The 11,076-nt window shown below is 44.8% G+C and overlaps 1 long non-coding RNA gene across 1 annotated transcript in view; it reads right to left on the bottom strand.

The window, feature by feature from the left end:
- Window positions 1-300: 300 nt before the first annotated feature.
- LOC128341889 (uncharacterized) overlaps window positions 301-11,076 on the bottom strand; it is a 29,364-nt gene continuing 18,588 nt past the window's right edge. The window contains exons 2-3 of the long non-coding RNA XR_008314634.1: window positions 5,428-5,681; window positions 301-432 (exon numbers count right to left, since the gene is read on the bottom strand). This is a non-coding gene — a long non-coding RNA (uncharacterized LOC128341889). The remainder of the gene's footprint in view (window positions 433-5,427; window positions 5,682-11,076) is intronic.

The raw sequence follows: 11,076 nt of genomic DNA, 5'->3' as shown, positions 1-11,076 counted from the left end.
TGGATGGTTTTGAAAAGGTGCCAATACAGTTGTAGATTCAATTTGAATTTGAATCAAATCATCCTTTTAATGATGATTTTGGGGTGATTCAATTCAGATTCGAATAGCTTGAATCACCTAGATTTGAGATGATTGATTCAAATTCGAATCAATTTTCACATCGCTTATTTTTATGTTTTGTTTTGTTTTTATTTTCTTAATAAGGATGTATTGTGGCATTTCTGCCTTGATTTGATATGTTGTTGACATGTCCCTTACATTATGAAGTGAAAAAATATTACAACATATGAAGTCTGTGTATATATTCAAACAATAAAATGACTTTATAAAAATGTTCAATTGCATGTGCTTAACTCTCCCGTTGAACTGTCAAACTTAGCTGAATTGTTTTTCAAGTTTCTTTCCAGTCTCTGTAGGCTTATACATGAGTTCCTGAAAAATAACATGAGGAAAACACATGTAATTGTTTTTCATCCTGGAGAGTTACTTTGCTGCAGGACACAGTCTCAAACTAAACCTTCCAAATAGACAGAGGCTGGCATGATTAGGAAAATTACTCAAAGCAGTCCCAATGAAATTAAAAGGACAAATTAGGCATGTGCATAATTTTTCCTCATGTCAGCCAGAGTTGCTCGTATGTACATGGCATGATGTGTTTTTCTTTCATGAAGCTGTCTCTCCCTCCCATTCTCTCTCAGGGGAGCTGCCCTGCCCACAGATATGGATGTAGCTGCATATTAAGTTTCCTTTTCCAGAAAGCTAATTTCTTTGTAAGGGTTGTTGTCTAGCTCAGGGATTCTCAATATTGAGTCCCTCGCTCTTATTGGACTTCAGCTCCCATAATCCCCAGCCCCAGTGGCCTTTGGTTGGGGATTATGGGAGTTGAAGTCCAATAACATCTGGGGACCCAACGTTGAGAATCCCTGGTCTAGCTCTTTCCTACTCATAGCAATGGGACTTGGAACATTAATACGAAGTGCTCTTTAGCTGCACAGAGCTAGCAGTAAAGCTTAGACATGTCAGGGCTAATTCCTTGTAATGCTTCAGGGAGCCACTATTCAGCTGCTTACTCTAACAAGCACAGCTGCTCATTCTCCATAAGGGAGTATTCCCTGCTTCTCCCTTGCAGTGGCTTGCTAGTAATTATTAGACAGCTGCCAGAGGGCAAATGCTTAGAATTCTACACATGACCCTGCAAAATATCCCCATCTATGTTGTTCTCCATAATGCTCCCTAAGAAATCTCATACCTCCCATGGAATTAGAACAGGGGGAGGGCAGACGTCCTTGCTAGGAAATTGCCATCCTGGTGAAGAAGTCTTACTTTATAAAATTGTTTTGAATCCTGTAGACAATTTTGACTTGTACCATCAAGAGTACAATGCTGTCTCAAACGGCCTCCCTCAATTTTGCCACCCAGTCACTGTTGGATTTTTTGGGAGGCATAACTGGGGCTGTGAAATGTGTCGCCAGTGGCAACACTCCGCCTAGCAGCCATAGGTTTAGGGCGGCCATTTTATCTCCCAAAGGCAGCTGCTTTGTAAAGTCATTCTCAGGAGCTTCTGGGAGAGAAAATATGGTAGTTTGCAAACTGTAGACACTGTGAAAAATACTACTGCCATGAAAAAGGCAGCAATGGTGAAAAAAGGATAGGGGCATTTATGCACCCCACTTTCGCTGCAAAAGCAAAGGGGAACCTTTTCAAGTGGCAATTCTCTTACATTTCAGAAGGGGAGAGTAACTGGCCATTTCCAACCCCAGAACAACATCCCTACAGTGACCACTGATGATGTCTACCTTATATTTCTTTTTAGATTGTGAGCCCTTTGGGGACAGAGAACCACATACATACATGCATACATACATCTATGTAAACTGCTTTGAGAACTTTGGTTTCTCAAAATTCCACAAGTTGATTATGCATTGTGTGAAAAAGTACCTCGGTTTCTTGGTACTAAATTTCCTGGCAATCAATTTCATGGGATGACCCCTTGTTCTAGTGTTTTGTGAGAGGGAGAAGAATTTCTCTCTCTCCACTTTCTCCACACCATGCATGATTTTATAGACCTCTATCATGTCTCCCCGCATTCGTCTTTTTTATAAACTAAAAAGCCCCAGGTGTTGTAGCCTTGCCTCATAAGAAAGGTGCTCTAGTCCCCTGATCATCTTGGTTGCCCTCTTCTGCACCTTTTCCAGTTTTACAATGTCCTTTTTTTAGATGTGGTGACCAGAATTGTGGGATCCCACTTCTTACTTCCCTCCACTGTGAAAACTCTCCATTTATCCCTAACCTCTGTTTCCTGTCCTTCAACCAGTTAGCAATCCACACATATACCTTTCCCCTTATCTCATGACTGCTAAGTTTCCTCAGGAGTTTTTGATGAGTAACTTTGTCGAAAGCTTTTTGGAAGTCCATGTATACTATGTCAACTGGATCACCTTGATCCACACACTTGTTGACACTCTCAAAGAACTCCCAAAGGTTTTTGAGGCAAGATTTACCTTTGTAGAAGCCATGCTGGTTCTATCCCAGCAGGGTCTGTTGTTCTATGTGCTTTACAATTTTATCCTTGAGAATCTACTCAGAACATCTCAGAAACAAAACCCAGTGCCCCATGGGCTTGTGGTTTTGGGAGTGGTAGGCATCCTATGAGCGCTACACCAACACTTGCTCTGGGCCCCCCTGATGCCCCCCTGGGGGAGTTATAACTAAGGCTTCTGAAATCCCCATTATTCCCTATGGGAAAAAGCTTAAAGACATGCCAACTTCAAAAATCATTTAAAAATCACCCCTTTTCCCAATTTCTTTGCCCACGACCACCCAACCCACTTTGGCTACAAAATGGAGGTCCAAATCTCTGAATTTTTTGGGTCCAAATCTGGAGTGATTTGTTTTGTACGTGCATCTGGGTAACTGAGGACAGGGGTGATTTGTTTGGTCTACAAATCGGCCAGATTCAGGTACAAATTGTTCTGTACCTGAATCATTTTGCACATCGCTAACCACGGGTCTCTTTGGTTGCCAAGACTTGACAATGACTTGATGGCCCACCTTTACCTTTATCTTTACCAGACAGAAACTGCGGCTAGCGTGCTGCCTTCAGCATGCTGGCACTATTGTCAGTGATCATGAAGCCTCAACAAAGGTTTGACTGATTGGACAGTCATTCCTCCACCTGGTGCCCAATTACCACCAGCAGCTCATCTACTGTGTAGTCTGTGTCCAGCGGCTCCACATGCAGCACAGCCCACCTGGGCTTCGCTGCATGGGAGGGACTGTTCACACCACCACCAGCAGATTATGTCTCTCCTTCCTGCCCCCATCAGTGTGATGTGAGGGACAGGAAAGCAGCCAGCATCCACTACAGCTGGTCCACACATCTGTAGTGAAGTGCAGACTGGTGTCAGACCCTGCTGACTCGAGCAGCTGCAACACTACCTCCCTGCATGCCAGGTAGAGGGAGGCCACCACCTGCCTACTGAAGGCGGGGTATGAGGGGATCTGGTAGTCGGGGGCAAGCAGCTGGAGCTGGCTGACTAGCAGAAGTCAGCATTTCCACCATCTGGAATGGCTGGTTGTTTAGAGCCATCACATCTCTAATGGCCCAGGAAACAAGGAGTGCCTCCAGGTGATGAGAGTGCTTGCCTACTGACATTGTAGAACTGGAAAAGGTGCAGAAGAGGGCAACCAAGATGATTGGGGCCTAGAGCACCTTTCTTATGAGGCAAGGCTACAACACCTGGGGCTTTTTAGTTTAGAAAAAAGACGACTGCGGGGGGACCTGATAGAGGTCTATAAAATCATGCATGGTGTGTAGAAAGTGGATAGAGAGAAATTCTTCTCCCTCTCCCATAACACTAGAACCAGGGGTCGTCCCATGAAATTGATTGCCAGGAAATTTAGGGCCAAGCAATGGAAGTATTTTTTCACACAACACATAATCAACTTGTGGAATTCCCTGCCACAAGATGTGGTGACAGCCAACAACCTGGATGGCTTTAAGAGGAGAACCTTTGGAGAACTTCATGGAGGAGAGGTCTATCAATGGCTACTAGTCGGAGGATTACAGGCCACCTCCAGCCTCAAAGGCAGGATGCCTCTGAGTACCAGTTGCAGGGGAGTAACAGCAGGAGAGAGGGCATGCCCTCAACTCCTGCCTGTGGCTTCCAGCGGCATCTTGTGGGCCACTGTGCGAAACAGGATGCTGGACTAGATGGGCTTTGGGCCTGATCCAGCAGGGCTATTCTTATGTAGATTATCTGGTAGGAAACGAGAGTAGATTCAATGTTTGTCACATCCCAAAATAAATCGGGGCGATTTGATTCAGGTACAAATTGAAATGAAAAAATCATTTCGTACACATCCCTACCTGTGGTTGTCTTTGGTAGAATACCAAAGGAGGGCTTTACCATTGCCTCCTCCCACGCAGTATGAGATGATGCCCTTCAGCATCTTCCTTTATCACTGCTGCTCAATATAGGTGTTTCCCATAGACTGGGAAACGTAACAGCAGGGATTAGAAATGGCAACCTCTGGCTTGCTAGGCAAGTAACTTCCCTGCTGCGCCATTAGGTGGCCATACACTGTATTTATCTATTTATTTACTTATTGTTCAATTTATTGAACAATCAAGAAATGTCAAGGCGGTTTACAAAAGTTAAAATACAATAAAATTCCATAAAAGTTATTTTAAACCTTAAAATCGATTAAACATTAAAACCATGAAACTCCAAAAACATTGAAAAAGAAACAGAAGCAAGAAAGCTGAGAAACCTGGCAGCCTCTAAGAGGTAAATACTTGAATATATAAAAAGGACTTGAGTTTTTTAAAAGCAGCCACAGCTTTTGCAGAGCGAGCACTCACTGGGAGAGCATTCCAGAGTCTGAGGGCAACAACAGAGAAGGCCCTGTCCCATATGCATGGCAATCATGCCTCTCTCAACATTGGCAAATAGAACAAAGGCCTCCCTGATGATCTTGTTGGGTGGGCAGGAACCCTTGGAAGCAGGCCGTCCTTCAGATATGCAGGCCCAAACTGTTAAGGGCTTTAAATGTAATAACCAGCACCTTGAATTTGATCTGGAAACAAATTGGCAGCCAGTGCAGCTCTTTCAGAATAGGTGTAATATGCTCTGAGTTCCAGAGAGAACCCTCACAGCTGCATTCTGCAGCAACTGAAGTTTCAGAATATTCTTCAAGGGCAGCCCCACAAAGAGCGCATTGCTGTAATCCATCTGCACCTGCTTGTGATGGATGCGTTTGGCATCAAGGAGTCTAAGGCGAGGGAATGTAGATGCCTCCCCTCTGGAGGGCCTGCTGCCGCCATGGCTGCTCTTGTGGAGAAGTGCCACAAGATGGCAACCTATCTGAATCGCAGTGAGAAGGGTAGGTGGATGTTCAGAGAGAGGCAGTGTGAGCTCAGCCTACCTGGACACATCATCCCTAGAGATGTTGAGATGCAGTGGAGCTCCACCTGTCTCTTGCTCCAGCACCTGCAGGAACAAGAGGTGGTCATCCACATCCTAGCGAGGAACTGTAGCTTGGGAGTGTTCAACCTGTCCAGCGTGGACTGGAAGCTCATTTCTGAGCTGGTCTTGACACTCGAGCCATTCCTTCTTGTGATCAGCAGCTTGTGTGCCAAGGCAACAGCACTGAGGCAGGCTTTGCCCTCTGCTCTTCTCCTGGAGAAGACAATGGGTGAACTCCAGTTCTAATACAAACTTGTAAGAAAAACCCTCTCCATCCCAACAGTACACCTTCTTGTGAGGAAATTAGTCAGTTCCAAAGTATTAACAACTTTACAATGCTGTAACAAAATGGATCTGTTTTTGTTTTTGTTCCTGAAGATACTAAACTCCTTATAGCTCTAATCTGGTCTGTGTGGGGGGGTTTCTCTCTACACACACACACACACACACACACACACACACACGGGTAGCAAGGTTGGAGTGGGCCCAGAGACAAGATTTTAAAATGGGCCCCCACTCACTGAAGCTCAGCTCATGAAGTAAAGAAATCTTAAATGAGGCTGAATAGTGGTAACAAAAAGCATAGTAAAATATCTATCTATCTATCTATCACCTATGTGCCACAATGGAACATCATCCTAAATTATTCTTTAAAAGGTTTTGCAAATTGTGAACAATGCAAGTCATTTAATGGTACTACAGAAAGACCTGCTGTTCTGGTAGCTCCAGGTCTTAACACCCACATCAGTTTTGGAGGATGAATACCACTGAAGGAAGCCAGGGCAGGTGCGTGGCTGGGGGATTCAGTCATGTGACCTGCCTCTGGGGGGCCTCCCAAGGCAGTAGGCCCCAAGACAACTGACTCCCCTTACCCTATTATAGTTATGCCCCTGCACACACACACACACCCATTAAATATATATGCTGCTTTTTTAGCAACAAAGTTCTTAAAATGGCTTAAATAGCAAAATATGATAAAATGGTTCTTTCTCGACATGTTTCCCCTTATAATCATTATTATTTTGTTTTGCTTTGTGCTTGTAACAGTAGCTAATATATAAATAACTTACATATTGTCTTTGTAATAAGCTTGTAAGTTGTAATGGACTAAAATACCCCAACATTTTGAAAGTAGCTTCACAAATTGCTAAAATGAACATCAAGCCGCCACCTCCACCAAAAGTCTATTTTTATACACTTGTTTCAAAATAAGGCTTTGCAAATCAGATCACAAGAAACTTGTTGTAAAAACTCTCTTGCCAATGAAATACTTGGTTGTCTTTAAATTCTAAGAAATTGGGGTAACCATATATAACAGTCTGCTGTCCTGTTTGAAATCAAATTGGGGCTTTTCCTTCTGGAGTGTATAGACATACAGTATAGTTTATGCTCTTAAACAAATGCAAACTAGGCTGCTTGCTACTGTGATAGGTGTAAAAGAAACTGTTTGAGTTTGCTTCTGAGTTTACATGTTGCGGACTGGAGTTCATGTGGCTAAAAGTCAATATAAATATGTATATATTATAGAGACATATATTTTATTATGACACATATCCTGTTCTTCCTCCAAAGAGTTCAGGGTAGTGTACATGATTTTGCTCCCCACTTTTATCCTCACAACAATCTTGTGAGGTAGGTTTGGAGGAGAGAGAGAAAGAGTCTCACCTAACGTCCTGCAGCAGGTTTCATGACTGGTTGGGGAATGCCAAGTCCCCCAGTTCTAGTCTTAACACTCTAATCACCACACCACACTGGTTCTAAACAGTGTGTGGGTATTGATCGCAGGAGAAACCTGATGCAGGAGATAAAGGAGATTAATTTTTAGCAGTAAAGAAAACTAGTGGAGAAGAGAATGTCGGATACCTTTAGAGAGCATGAAAGGGTTTAATTATCAAAATGTGGGGAGGCTGTGGGCCCCAGGCAGGCTCTGTTGGCCCAAGCCTTAGATCTTTTAAGTACCTAGCAACACCTCTGCAAGGGAGAGAGGAAGAGGAAAGAGGGGCAAGATCGTGCGTGCACAATCTGGTATCGGCAGGTATGTAGTTCAGAATTTCTTCTAAAAAATTTTTTTTAAAAAATTCAATCTTCCTCTGAGTGTGTTTTGGTGTAAAGAGTAGTGCATTCATCAGCTAATTTAAATGTCAGGGCAAGGGGTGGGGGAGAAAGGGAATGAGAGAAGTGGGGGAAGAGGAAGACAGAAAGTGGTGCGAGGTGACAGCAGGTGGCGTAAGACTATGTGCAGTTCCCCAGGGGTTCATCAGAATCCAATCCGGCCCTCCACAAGATTTGAGTTTGACACCCCTGGCATAGTGCATTTGCAAGAGAGAGAAAATCCAAGCCCCAATATTTTTATATGGTGGGTATTCCTGTTGCACCCCCTGTAATTTCATCCTGGATTTGTCTCTGTTATTGCTCATTACTCATTCAATAGGCATTGCAAGGTGCACGACTCTTAAAATGTGGCTGAACTAGAAGTTGCTCTCTAGTGGTCTGCTCTGTCTGCAATCTGCACTGCAAGGTGCACTCAGTCAAAAAAAATGTGGCTGAAGCTGAAGAGGTTGTTCTAATTGAGCTCAGCTTGTGGCTATGCTTGCAGTGCAAAGGGTGCTGCTGCTGTCTGAGTCATAAGTGTGTCTGTGTGACAGTTTGGGAGAGAGCAACTTGTGCCAATGATGTAGCACGATGAGCGCCTGGCACTGCGAGTGGCAGAGTCTGGAACAGTGATTCTTTTTCTTTTAACTGTGTTTTGAGGGCTGTGTGGTATACTGTGCTGGGAGAGTCCCTTTTTGTATTGTATTTCATCAGGTTGGCTTGGGCCCAGAAACAAGGTTTTAAATTGCCCCCCCCCACCGCCCATCACCACCTTCCTCTCCTCCTGGCCCAGTGTGGACTCTGCTAACTATCCCAACTAGTTAAAAGGTGTAAATAACAGCACAGCAGAACCAACTACAGGTACGCACACACATACACACCCTCATGTCCAAGACAAACTCCTTCATCACAGCCTTTTTTGTTTGTCTGTTTGTAAATGCCACCAATACTATCTTTACAGCAGGGAGTTCCACAGGTTAAAGACAATATGAAGAATTGAGGCAGCGTTTGGGAGAGCTGTTGCAATCACTAGCCCTAATTATAACTATATGGGCAAGGTCCAGGGACTAAGCCCTATCGACATTAGTGATGAATTAATTCCAACTGATTAATGTATTAATTAGCCACGATTCACGTGCCTCATACACTTCCATGAGGCTTAGACTGGATGCCGCCCTCTCTCTTCCTATGCCTTCCAAGCATCTCCTTCTCCTAACCAGGCTTGAGTGATCCCATTGCCAAGCGGCAGCCTGCACAGGCGGAGGGGGGCGGATTTAAGCGCCGGGCCATCATGCCCAGCCTGGCCAGCCAAGGAGAAGCAGCATGTGGCAGCTGCCTGCAGGCGGGCAGGGAGTTGGGGAGAAAAGCGGGCCGCCAGCGCCATGCGCAGCTGAGCAGCAACTTGCGGGCACGCAGGTAGAAAAGTGGGCCTCCATGCGGGCGGGGAGGGGGGAGAGAAGCGGGCCATGATCATGCAGCTCGGGCTGCTGCCCAATGCAGTGTGCCCAGCCATGCAGGCGGGGACGGGGAGAGCAGCGGCTGCTGCAGTGAACGCTCAGCTAACCTCTTCCGAGTCCTGCTGCTGTAACCCCATGTTGCCTGTCTCCACAGTCATGTGATTTTCTGGCTCATGTGGGGCACTGCAGCCGATGGATGGGGGAGGAGGAAGAGCTGGAGCCCACGTGACAAGGCAAGAGTGTGGAGAGGGAGAAAGGAGGGAGGGAGAACTACGGCACGCTTCTGTCCCGATTTCGACAAGGATTTTGTTAAAAAATAAAATAAAATAAATGATACACGAAGAAGCTGGGGCGGCGGGCACTGGGGGGAGACACATGACATGTCTCGGGGGGGCCCAGAGGTGGGGGGCCTGAGACAACGGCCTCCCCTTGCCTAATTATAGTTACGCCCCTGTATTTCATTTTGTATTGTATTTATTGTATAGGGAATAATGGGGACACAAACCAGCCCATTATTCCCCATGGGTAGCACCTAGGGAGACCAAAGCGGGTTGGATGGCAAACTATAACCTGCAAAGCAATTGGATAACTTTTAATGATCTTTTTTTAAAAAAAAATTCTGGGTCAGTAGGTCAACCTTAATTTAGGGATGACCTACTGACCCAGGGGAAAAAAATGAAAATGAAAATCATTAAAAATTGATTGCCCAGGTGTTTTGTGGATTGGGTGGTAGGCAGCACCCATCATGCCCTACCACCCAACTCACTTTGGTCTCCCTAGGCGCTACCCATGGGGAATAATGGGCTGGCTCGAGTCCGCATTATTCTCTATGATCGAACCGGTTCGAACCAGTTCAGACTTTGACTCAAAAGAACAGTGGTTGACTCAACAGAACAGATTTCTCGAAGCCATGGTCTGGCTAGACTTCACACCGAACCGCAGAAAATATGGCGTCTTGACTCAGTTCCACGCACACCCCTACTACTGGCCTAGCCAGTGACAGCAGAAGCAATAGGAGACAATCTTAATAGATGGGCAGGCTCATCTAGAAGCAGGCAGTCCTTTAGATGTCTGGCTTCCACATTGTATAGGGCTTTTTAAGTCAAAACCAGCATTTTGAATTGTGCTCAGAAATGGACAGGAAGCCAGTGAAGCTATTTTAAATCTGATTGGAATGACACCTTTTTCTTACCACTTCCATACTCTGCCTTTCAGTGGCAGCTATTCTTTTTTATTGTTGTTTTAAATGCATTTTTTTGAGAGCTTTTGGAAAGTGACTCATGATAAAACAGCAAAACGCTAGTGAAAGCAAACAAAATCAGACTTCAAAAATGTAGGATAAAACCAGCAATAAAAATAACCTCCCAACAAAAACAAAGCCAACAACATCTACCAGAATCGACTTCAGTACATGAACAGTTAAATATTTATGTGGCGTCTTGACTCAGTGCCTAAAGGGACATTGAGTGGAGAATAGGCAAGACTCCAGTGGGAGGAGATTCCAAAGTGTCAGGGGCACCACTAAAAAGGCCATGCTCCCTTTGTGTGGTGTGCAGATATCAGCAGGTGATAATGTTTATCTCCATGTCCTGAAAAGCTTAACTTTGATTCCAGAATTCCAAACTACTGTTAAGGAAACCGTTGCAAATCAGGACTTCCACCACCACCACCACCACCTGTCTAGTTAGCAAACAAACTCTCAACACTGAACAGGGCTTTGGTGTTGTTTTTTAAGTATTCTTTTCAAACAACAACTTTGCAAACAATATAGCATATGGCAAAAATCAAACATACTTCTGGGCATGCCTGAAGCAGGGGCGTATCTAGGGTAGGGCAGGCAGGGCACGTGCCCCGGGCACCACTTGAAGGGGGGTGCCATTTTGTAAAATTAAAAAATGGCTGCCAAAAACAAAATGGCCACCGTGCAGGCTGAAATGGTCTCTGTGAGGCCCTAGGTCATGCCAAGCATTGCAGAGGCCATTTGAGCATGCGCGGTGGCCATTTTGTTTTCAGTGGCCTTTTAAAAAAAAAAAGATTATTTTTTAAAATGGCCACCGCAC

The sequence above is a fragment of the Hemicordylus capensis genome, chromosome 2 (genome assembly GCF_027244095.1).
Source record: "Hemicordylus capensis ecotype Gifberg chromosome 2, rHemCap1.1.pri, whole genome shotgun sequence".
NCBI lineage: Eukaryota > Metazoa > Chordata > Lepidosauria > Squamata > Cordylidae > Hemicordylus > Hemicordylus capensis.
This window is presented reverse-complemented; position numbering and strand designations above follow the sequence as displayed.